The 11,253-nt window shown below is 38.3% G+C and overlaps 1 protein-coding gene across 19 annotated transcripts in view; it reads right to left on the reverse strand.

Moving 5' to 3' along the window:
* The window catches only part of tenm3 (teneurin transmembrane protein 3), a 484,477-nt gene extending 474,806 nt beyond the window's left edge, over positions 1–9,671 (reverse strand). For 12 of the 19 annotated variants that reach the window (XM_064335073.1, XM_064335078.1, XM_064335072.1 and 9 more), the window contains exon 1: positions 9,203–9,671. The gene's annotated coding sequence lies outside the window, so the exon portion shown is untranslated. The remainder of the gene's footprint in view (positions 1–9,202) is intronic. The other 7 variants (XM_064335075.1, XM_064335074.1, XM_064335070.1 and 4 more) reach the window with 1 other exon arrangement.
* Positions 9,672–11,253: the final 1,582 nt, after the last annotated feature.

The raw sequence follows: 11,253 nt of genomic DNA on the forward strand, positions 1-11,253 counted from the left end.
TTCACAATTTCCTGCCTGCCATGTAAAATTAAAATTCTCCGGCATTATCTTACAAATAATTTTATTCATAAGAACGGTGCTGATGGTGTCACCATTCTACCATGCATCTGCACATTGGCTTTCCAAACGCTACACCTGCTAATGTCTTAATACAGGTGAGGACGCGACCACGCAAATCAAGCTAGCCGTGCTAATCATTTGTTTTAGCATATGTTTTCTTTACCTGACAACATTTAGAACATTAATCATCATACGCTGTAACTTAAATGGGATTCAGTTTATGGGACTGGAACGGGGGTCTTCAACTGGTTTGATCCTGTTGAAAAGGGTTGTGATCGCAGGTCCTGGGGGAAGCGGTAGGTAAGACTGGGGGGGGGGGGGGGGTCAATGAAATCACGGACTGGCAGAGGGGAGACTGCGCCCATAGAATACCTTGCCTTATAAACAAGAAAAAACTGGGCACTCTTCAGAGACTGAGACTGAGAAATAATAGAGCGGTTATTATAACCATTAAACCCACCACCTAGTGGTAACATGAAGGTACTGCCATTCCTACTCTGGGAGTGAGTTAGACACAAGCATCTTTGGACCTGGTTAGTCACACACATACATTCACACTTGAAATACAATCATACAATAATGATAACTAAATGTGCTGCATATTCTGCTATCTTGGCAACACCAGTTCTATTTATTATTTTTTTCTGTCAAGTTTCACTGTCAACATTGGCCATCAACAGCTTCCTCATCAATTTCAATATAAGGTAAGTTTGATAAGCGAGGTTAACATCCAAGCTAGCAAATAAAATGGGCCTCAATAAGAGCCTGATCAGAATGAGAACGTAGGGTTGGAGAGGAACGTTAAAGTTATCTCTTCAGAAACTGACACCAAGAATCTGGAAGGAAATGGGGTTACAGTCAGCAGCCTTCCAAAATCAATGGCCAGTCTTGATATCGCTAATATTGCAGGGAAGAATGACAGGACATATGACTGCCTGTCACTCACGGCCATGTCACAAGGGATTGTAGATTCCTTCCGCAGTATGACAGGTTGGTTTAAGTCATATTGAAGTGACTGCATCAAATCTCCCGCCAACTTTTCTAAACCCGATGAAGAGGTCTTGATCACGCTAGTACACTCATACCAGTTGCTTCCACAAATTATTAGGATTGCGTAGATACGCACACAGATTATCCAATATGAACTGAAATCGAATGTGCCATTGGTACTGAATGCCCTGTGTTCAGAACTCTTCACTTTGTAGTGCAATTCGTCAGCATCAGTCTGTCCACCTTATTTTCATAGATCGGAGGAGACACAGCCTTACCTGCATTACATCTATCAATCCAGACTCCACATAACGCCAAACTTCAGCATTCCTACTGCACAGCATTGATGTAATGCCATTTTAAATAAATTTAAATTAAATTGACTGTGCCAAGGTTGAAGAACAAACTCCCCATCACATGGACTGTGCCACACATCCACACATGATATTTTATTTTATTATTAGTATTTTTTAGAATCTATAACAGGGAGTTTTGTGTTCCCAAATTAAAATATTACTTTCCCCCTCCAAATTGCTTTTAAAGAATTAAACAAATCCACTCCAAAGCAAATAAGAAAGGCCAAACTGACAAACAAGCTATATATAACATTTGCTCAATTATATTATGTCAAACAACAAAATGCACGCTCATTATACAAAAAAGACAGAAATTTGCAAAAGACAAGCAAAACCTATTCACAATACCTAACACTACTGTGATAGTGGTTAAGTAAAAACAAGTCAGGTTTTGTTGGAATGAACTTTGTATTAGTCCTTGAGAAGGTTTCAAATGTGTTTGTATTTTCTAGTTTTGGTCATTCATCTCAGTCCAGAAGCAGGATAGTACCAAAACCTATATCCAATCTACCATCTACATTCAGAAAGGTAATGCATGTATCCCTAGTGTTAACGAAGTCTTTGTAGAGGTCAGCATATCAAGAATTCATGGGAAGATGAGCAAAATTTTCACTGAAGAAATTCCCCTGAAATTTCAATTGCAAGGGCAAAACAAACAAACACCCCATTAATATTTAGAATCCAAATTCAAAATGTAATGCTCTTCCAGTCACATTATATTTAGATATTCAGCATTCAAATAAATCAATTCTTTTTTTCTAATACTCTCCTTTTGCTGGATCTAGTCATTTAAAATAACAGAGATGTTATCTGACTGTTGAAAATAAATTTGACACTAGAAAGCCTACATATTTAAGAGTATATTGAACTTGCTTTTCATATTATCTTTTCTTTGTTTTCTTGCCAGATGCTCTGATCGAACGTAGGTCAAATAACCGACTAGATATTTACCATGCAATAGGTGTCAATGACTTTATTCAAGGGTATAGCCCCTGAGCAACATTCTGGTTATGGAGATGCTTTAACTGCCGCACTATTGCAACAAAACGGTCATTTCAAAAACTCATTATTTCGTAATAATTGCTATGTATAATACAATGATGATGTATGAGAAGGGACAAGGTCAGCTTTTAAGGATATCAAACTCTAATCGAGTCCTAAAGAGAAATTGTTCTTTCAGGGAGGAATTATTCTTGTACAGGGAGGAAGGCCCGAAAACATGTCCAACTTTGCCTGTAATTTCCTGCAGTAATTTCATGCACATGTACACATACGGAATGCTACGGATGTGTATTTAATGCAGTTCCGCATCGCGGCTTGAGAAATGATGCCTCCAAAAATTTGGTTAACGCTGGGGAGACAGGAGGAGAGCCTCTGGAAAGAAAAATTCCATCCCATACAGAAATACACTTTTTTTTTGTTTGAGCTGTTTTCTATTTAAAGGGCAAGGAAGGGCATTGAACATGCAGCGCATTGATTTTCCATTTTTTTTGTATGCATGGCTGTCTCTTGGGAATCCATTTTGAAGATGCAATAAGAGCCGTGCTAGCCCAAATACAGCTGTCACAAGGGCAGATTGATATTTTGGAGCAGCACAGAAGTGAGTAAAGATGTTTGCGCCGAGGTTGGAATTTCCTTCCAGTTGTTTGTTTGGCCTGCAGTTGGGTTGAACAGGGTTTTAGCGTTTTGTGTAAATGCATGGCAGAGTGGGATTTCAGGGCTCTGAAAATTCAATCACCAGAAACCGTGTCTTAAGGCAGAGGCAACCACATGGTAATTCACATCCCTGACAGCAGCAATGAGAAAACTAAAGATTTATTATTATTGTTGTTGTTGTTGTTTTTATATTATTATTATTATTGTTGTTGTTGTTTCTATTATATTATTATTATTCTTGTTTTTTTATTATTATTATTATTATTATTATTATTGTTGTTGTTGTTGTTGTTGCTGCTGCTGTTTTGATTATTATTATTATTATTGCTGTTGTGATTGCTATTTTCATTTTATTTTTTATTATAGAATAGAGAATATACAGAATTGAGAGATAGCGTAGAGAGCATGCATGGTAGAAACAAAGAAAACAATAAAACTCGAGCAGCCTCTCATTTAAAGAGAATGTGGAAAGAGTCCCAATTCCAAACTGATCAGCCGAATGGTCTGTTATAATTATTAATCTCTCCTGTATTCCCACAGAATGTTAATGAGCGAAACTGGTTCTTTTTACATGCACATAAACTGATATTTAAATGAAAAAGGTTAAAAGATTTTAAACAATGATCAAGCCTTGCACGCCTTTTGCCCATTTTCTCCCCAGTTTGCAATGTCCAATTGTATTTCTTTGTGCTAAAATGCTGCAAGCTCTGTTGTCAATTTCCAAGAGCACACCCATCCATGGGACACATGCACCACCCAATCGCCTAGCCACAGTGGGCATCAGAATGTTCCAGATTCAAAACTGGACCGTGTGACCTATCCACACACTGCAACGGAGCCTCCACAGGATGAACTCCCAAGCAGCCCAAACAATGAGCACGCTAAGGGAAAAAAATTCACCACATGTGATAATCCCTATCCTTCTTGGGACAAAGGTTGAAATCAAACTACCAGCATCTAATCGAAGACGATCATTTACCATTCAAGCCAGCCTTTGATCCGAGTGATTCATGCCCTCTTTATGCAAATGGGAAAAGGCAGTCCAAACTTTTAACCTACACAGATACTGTCTGCCCGTTCCACGGTTCTGTGTTTTCAAGATCTCTTCCTCGTATGCTGATACATAGAGTGCCCTTTCAAATCACGCACAACTCCTAGAGACATCACATCAATCACTCGGTTCTGCAGATATTAAAGCAGTGCCACATTCACCCATGAGAGTACATTTATATCCCATTTGGGTGCCACAGCAGACATACAGCCTTGTTTTTATTCTCCTGGGAGATGCTATTTGGACCAGTTTCTTTTTTTCTTTTTTTTCTTTTAATTGGTTGAACTCAACATTCTTACTCAGTGAAAGAAAGAAACAGCTTTAAAAAAACCTGTTGAACTCAACAGGAGAATTCTTTCAATCTCTCTCCATTCTCTCTAAAAATGTTCCTTTTAAAAGGTGTGCAGTTCATCCTGTGCTCTACTGTGGCCTCTCAGAATCCCTGAAAATCAGTACAAGTCAATGGTCAAGGGATTTTCCTTCTCTTTTCTCCAAATAAAGAGCAAACATTCACCTATTCTGTCATAGTGAGGTAGCCTGATTCACAGTTTAAACATAATGTAAGAGGAGCCTTGATTTAGAAGTGTGCTCTAAACCAATACAGTATCTGCAATCAGATTATAAACATGTCTGGCCATGGGTATAACAAACATGAGCACTAAACAGGTTCATTATTAGGCACAAACCTTCATTAGCAAATAGGCTTCTACATGTTAGACAGCCTGGATAGTGCTACATCAGTTTCAATTCTGTTCATTACAAATCAATGTGGCTGTCATTCACCATCTTACTGCGAGTCTATAATCATGCCAGAGTCTTGGGGATACAGACATTTATGCCAGCATGACTTTAAAGCGGATAACTATACATCTGCTCACTGTGCTAGTTTCTTAGTCAGGTACTTATCTCAGTATATCAATAGACACAGCATTATACAGTACCACAAAGCCAGATGTATTTGAATGAATTTAAAATCCATTTGGATTTGTAATGCTATAAAAGGTGCAAGTTAGATACTTGGGTGGGAATGCATATAGATTTCTCTGTTGTCTTCGACAGAAACGTTTGTCTAACACTGTACTTGTGAGGCTGGAGCAAAAACAGAATGAATGAGATTGATAAATTTAAGTGAATGAAGCTTTGCAGAAAACATCATGATGTGACACAGCCCTATTCATGTACTAGTCCCAATTTAAGTAACTACAAATTCATTCTTCTAAATTAAAAACACACTAAACAGCATGAACTTTTCCCAATAAAGCTGCAGACTACCAAATGATTCATCGGCAATGCATCTTATTTTTTTTTCCCTCTATCAAAAACAAGATGATTTCAAAAAAAATCAACTGTACTAAATCAACTATGCAGTACTTCCATACAAATACAGTATGTACAGATTGCCATTACAGAGTGCAAACCCAGTTATAGGACTAATTGTTCATGACATTACTTCCTGTATAATGCATAATCCTTAATCCACAATAAAGCTACAACCATCTGAAAATCTAAAAGAGACTCTCCTTAGATGTACAGTGTAGCAGCCCATGCTGTGGACATCGCAATGATTTCCCCCATTTCAGGCTGAGGCACTAGTCCGTAAAGGCAGAGCCTTCCAGTGCAGTTGTCACGCAAGCGGCCAAGAGAAGCCAGAGTTAATTTCACAAAAAGTTTTAGTTTGTGCAAAATACCATATTTTCGCAAAGTCTGGGAGGTCTTACTGTAAGTCCAGGCTATAATGTTGCATTGCGTACTGATGCCTGCTGTGAAGAGTAACATTTTTTTCCTCCTTGAGTTTTTAAGTTCTGGTTCAAAACTAGTCGGGGAGGCTTTCTACCATCTGAGCGATGAGTGAGATGTCCATGGCAGGCTCAGATCATCTCTGCAGTTTAGACTCCCTCTATCTGAACCAGCAGGGATATTCCACACAGATTTCTTAAGATGTCCTCCGTCACATTAAAACATGTTTTTTTTTATGCAAGGAAAAAACTGAAAACATTAAAACTGCATGAGCACAAGGAAAGATTACTTTTAAGACACTATATCTCTTCAAATGATTAAAAATATATATATACCCTCAAGATACTTAGTTATATACAATAATTACATTATAATGCTGACATTTTAAAACGGCAACACATTAGATTTGCTTAGATTTATATTTGAATTGTGTTGGTCAAAAGAACTCTGCAATAAGAGTGACAAAAAAGTGCACTGCTTTTTCTCAATATTCACAGATTTTGCAGAAGGTCACACAGTTTTACCATGGAAAAACCTAAATGGCTAATAATACTTTAATTGCATTTGCTGGTCTGCTTTTCATTTAGAAAGACCGAAGTGCAAAAGGCAAAACACGCTTTTATACAGAAAATGTGTTACCAGTGCTCCATGGTCTTTCTCAATAGTTAAAAATCTTCAGATATATATCCTAAAGTTAAAACACCTGGATGGCCAATGCTGGGTTTGACTTATGAGAACAGTCGTGACTGTAACTTAAGACATGGGGACGAAGCACACACTGTATCATTTTTCGACTGTAGACCCTGAGCCGATAATTACAAAAGCCCTCCTCGCCTTATTTTGTGTGGAATAACAATGAGGGCACGGCATGCACGTTGCAACCCTCAAGCCTTTACCCAACACAGCAATTCATCACAGGGGTTTCCAGCACATCAAGGTTACTCGGTGCCGACGCAAAAGGTTAAACTTCTAACCGCTCTTGCGCCTTCTCATTAAAGAAACTTTTTTTTTTGTTTATGGGGAAAGGGCGTAATGAAGCAAAGAAATGATGAATTTTGATAATATTCACGAAAAAGGGCACAGCCGTGATCAATTAGAGGGTGCGACACGGAGGTGGCGAGAAACAAATTCTCTTCCGAGCACAACATCTGCTCCAGGTTATGTGGTCGTATTGGATTTTACGTTGGGAGCGTGGCTCGGCTGAACTAAGTTTCACTTTGGAAAAGTCATTTAATGTTGATAAATATATTCAATAAAAAACAAATTACATCTGGGAAGCGTTCTCTGGTGAATTGCTACCCTCATTTATCCTTAATTACAACAGCCCTCTGCTGGCCTGGATCAAGCTTTTCGGCTGTCTCGCCCTCTTATTGATCCCCTAATTGTGTTGTTTGGCACCTTCTTTCAGTCTCATAACGAATGTTTCAACTTCTATAAAGGTTATTATCTGTAATGAACCTCCTGACACTACAGAACCACGTGAGCACGTCCACGCACCCTCTGGTTTAGCTGTAAAGATGAGAAGTACAAAGAATGCAATAGTGGATGTCCCAGTCCACTAGCATTGCATAATGTGTTGTTCCTGTTACTGTACCCCTGATGAGGTTCATGCCTATACAACACAGTATTGTCACAATTACCTTGCCCAGTCTAGTCTGCTGCCATATAAATACACCTTCATCACAAATAATTTATCTTTCACTTGCCAAAATCCATGTATGCTTGATGATAAACTGGGCACCACTTGGCTGTTGTATGTTGTACTCTTTTTTAATAATTAAAAGAAAGAAGTTCAACTTAGCAGAACACAGATATCTATTTTCTTCTTATTCTTCACAGAACAACCTTAAACTATGTCCAGGCTGGCTTAGATGCTCTTTGACATCTTAAACGTGTCATTCCTTTCCTCCCCACCTTTACATAATTTAAGGCTCAGGATCACCCATGACAACCTACCATGAATAAAAAATACAAATATGTCAAAGTTGTGTCAAAGTCTGTGACATGTTGGCTCAATGCTGGTACTCTGCGTAGAGGATATGAATACCTGCAATAGCACAGTGAATTAATATTAATGCCATATCAGTACTAATAGATCACACTGGTATTTTATTTAAAATGTCATTCATTCTCTGGAAAGCTATGGAACCAACCCAAGAAAACCATAATATGCCCCAAAATATGTTCTGTTTTCTAGGCTGAGACTGAATTACTTAATATGAAGGACACTGTGTTGTGTTTATAGTGTGTACTGTATGGTCGTGTGTAAAGTTCTTGGAGTGCAGTAACGGTAAAGAGCATTGTGGATCGGTTGCCAGAAGGGAAAAGTCCTTGAACTGATTAAAGTGCAGTTATTTTCAAGTAAATTAGATAATTTACTCAAATAGCCACTCAAGGTACTCTCACTTGTTGAGAAGTGATGCCTTTAAATATACCACCAATGGCATACATTAGAGTACACAGAAGAATGATGGAATTTAATTAAAAATTAAATTAAAACTAAAAATGCAAGTTTTCATATTGATGCCATTTTGATATCGCAGGCATCGCGTTGTGGCGTGCAATATTTACTCAATTCGCAGCATGGTAGTCTAGTTTCGAGTTTAAAAAACTAGAGGGTCATTTGTCAAATCACATTTATATGAGACCCAAACGTCCCCACACTGCTTGAAATAATTTGCCATAACGACATTTAGCACGACTCTGCAAGTATTGTGGCAATCAGAAACCAACGTCTAGTTACGTGTTATGCACTTCTCCTCAGCTGGGTTTGCGTTGCTTACACGGGGATGCGCGCACTAGTGGAGTGTTAACTGTAAAACGCATTAAGAACGTGTTCGAAGTATCACTGAATTTAGGCTGCGTTTGTAATCCCGCTTTAAGCATCACGTGCACAGCTAAACAAACTATGTAAATCACTGGCTATATCAACAAGTATTGTATACATACAGAGCCACCTGCTATTACCCTGAACACCAACATCATACCTCCACATATATCGACGTTGTTGCTTATCTCTAAATGCTTAAGCCACTTCTATAAAATTACAGCACTGGTGTTATTAAGAGGTACTGGATACAACACAAATATACATTCAGTCTTATATTAACCGACATTTAGGTTATATGAACACGCACGTATAAATATGTAATTATAAGTATAAATACTCAAAAGTATTCAAAAATATTATGCGCTGACCAATGAGATCACAAAACAAATGTCCGTGCAAAACTTTGTTGAAGTTCGTGGATCCGTACGCTAAGGTGCACGTAATACATGTAATTAGGACATACCTTAATCAATTAACATGAATGCACTGTATCAATAATATGTTTGTTAAATCATACGATACCTTTGAGAAGCCGGGTCAGTCGTCCCACGGTGGTGAAGATGCGAGAGGTGTGCTTAGCATACTCTCAGGTGAAGTTGTGAAGAATGGAGGTCGGTTTGACACGCTTAAACTACAGGCGCACACACAGAGAACGTAGCGTACAGTCAAAATTGTCAGGGGGTGATTTTCTCCATCTGCGAATGAATCAGTCTAATGGCAGTCAAAGTGACATTTCGTCGTCTACCACTTCTAATCCCCCATGCGAAGCGTGACAGCGTTGCTAGATGCCTGACCACGCTCAGTGATGGGCGTCCGCGAGGATGAGGAAGTTGGGATAACTGATTGTAGAATAGCCTATGAGACTTCCCCAGCCGTTGAGATTTGCATCGGCGCGAGAGCCGCAGCCGGAGCGAATGGGCATGTGGTAGAGATATAGACAGAAGTCCAGCATCAAGGGGCAAGTGCAAACGCGCGCTGCAGTTTAAGTGTTGTGAATGGAAGCAGCGACTCTCGCTCTCTCTCTCTCTCTCTCTCTCTCTCTCTCTCTCTCTCTCTCTCTCTCTCTCTCTCTCTAGCGCATTTTTGATTTAACCCCTGCAGATCAGACGCACAGGACCCGTGACAGATTAACCCCCAAAATACCGTGCCTCGATTGCAATGAGCTTGTCTATTTTTTTTATATTTACTTTTCCAATATCTATATTGGAAAAGTAAATATATGCGTAACATAAATACGTGGTTTGCATTATTATTATTATTATTATTATTATTATTATTATTATTATTATTATTATTATTATTATGTACTTTAGTCGATTTCACTAAAGCTTTTTCAGCTAACAACTCTTTTATAAAACAATGTCTGATAATGATTTCATTTTAAATATGGAATTGCATTCATTTAAAAAAATTGTGTGGAGTCCTGAATGAGAGGTTGTTGGATTTCAGCAGTATGCTAAGAGAGATTTATTGTGTGTAGTAAAACAACCACCACACTGTGCACTGTATCCTTAATGCATGGTTAATTCATTACACATAATTTATTTTGTTGTTAGAAATCAATGCATTTAAGATGAATAAATCAAAATAAATATTGGTATTAACCCCCTATGTAAAGTGTGCAGAATCCTATGGAAGCTTGATTGATGCTGTACACTTCATCATTAAGCCTATTTTATTCTTGCAGTGTTGTATGATGAGTTTGATTTGGTGTGTCTTTCCTTGTACAACAGTCAGTGCCCCCACCCACACCATTGGCGGTTTTCATTGTCTTTTATTGTGTAAAGTAAAAATTACTAATAATCGTGCTAAAAAGGAACAGGACCGTTCATAGATAAAGCCCATTAGGGTATTGATTAGGACCGGTGAAAATTTAACCAAGGTGGTTACATTAGATATCCTTATTTACTTCCATTCTTATTGTCACCGGCTTGGTGTTCTGTTAAAAATACAGATTCCCCATCCAAATGGGCCCAGCATAAGGCTGGAGAACTGCCAATGCATACGGGTGCTTGTCTTTATCTTTTCCCACCAGTAATTGATGATTTGTTTGTCTAATATAGTTATTAGACATTATCCCTGTAAAGATCTTCATTCAGACTTTCTGTTAGCCAAATCTGTCATTATAGGATGGATGAATGTTGTTAAACAGCATGCTTGTGAAATGTTATGAAATATGTCAGTTGTAGTTAAAGTGACAGCTATATCCCTTTTCTAAAGGGGCTTTGTTCAGTTGAAAGTTTGACTGACATGTTTATCTGTTCCTTGTGAACAGCATGGATTGGAATAAGGGGTTAAATGCATAAAGTCTGTGGTCCTTCGCTTAGAATTCAGCCTTTTCACCTTTCAGATGGTAGAGCTACAGAGAAAATCTGACATGATAGCTTTTGTGATCTATGATTGCTGAGATTACTGAGCAGCTGGACCATAAACGGATGGGTCAGATTTTAGATTCTTCAAAGGCTGTGTGGTGTGAAACTTTTGGATTTGGATTTTAATCCATGCTGCAGGAAATGTCACATTACTGGAACCGCATCAAAATTGTAGTCAATGTGTGCTTAATTACACTCCAC

This window comes from Anguilla rostrata, chromosome 5 (genome assembly GCF_018555375.3).
Source record: "Anguilla rostrata isolate EN2019 chromosome 5, ASM1855537v3, whole genome shotgun sequence".
Lineage (NCBI taxonomy): Eukaryota > Metazoa > Chordata > Actinopteri > Anguilliformes > Anguillidae > Anguilla > Anguilla rostrata.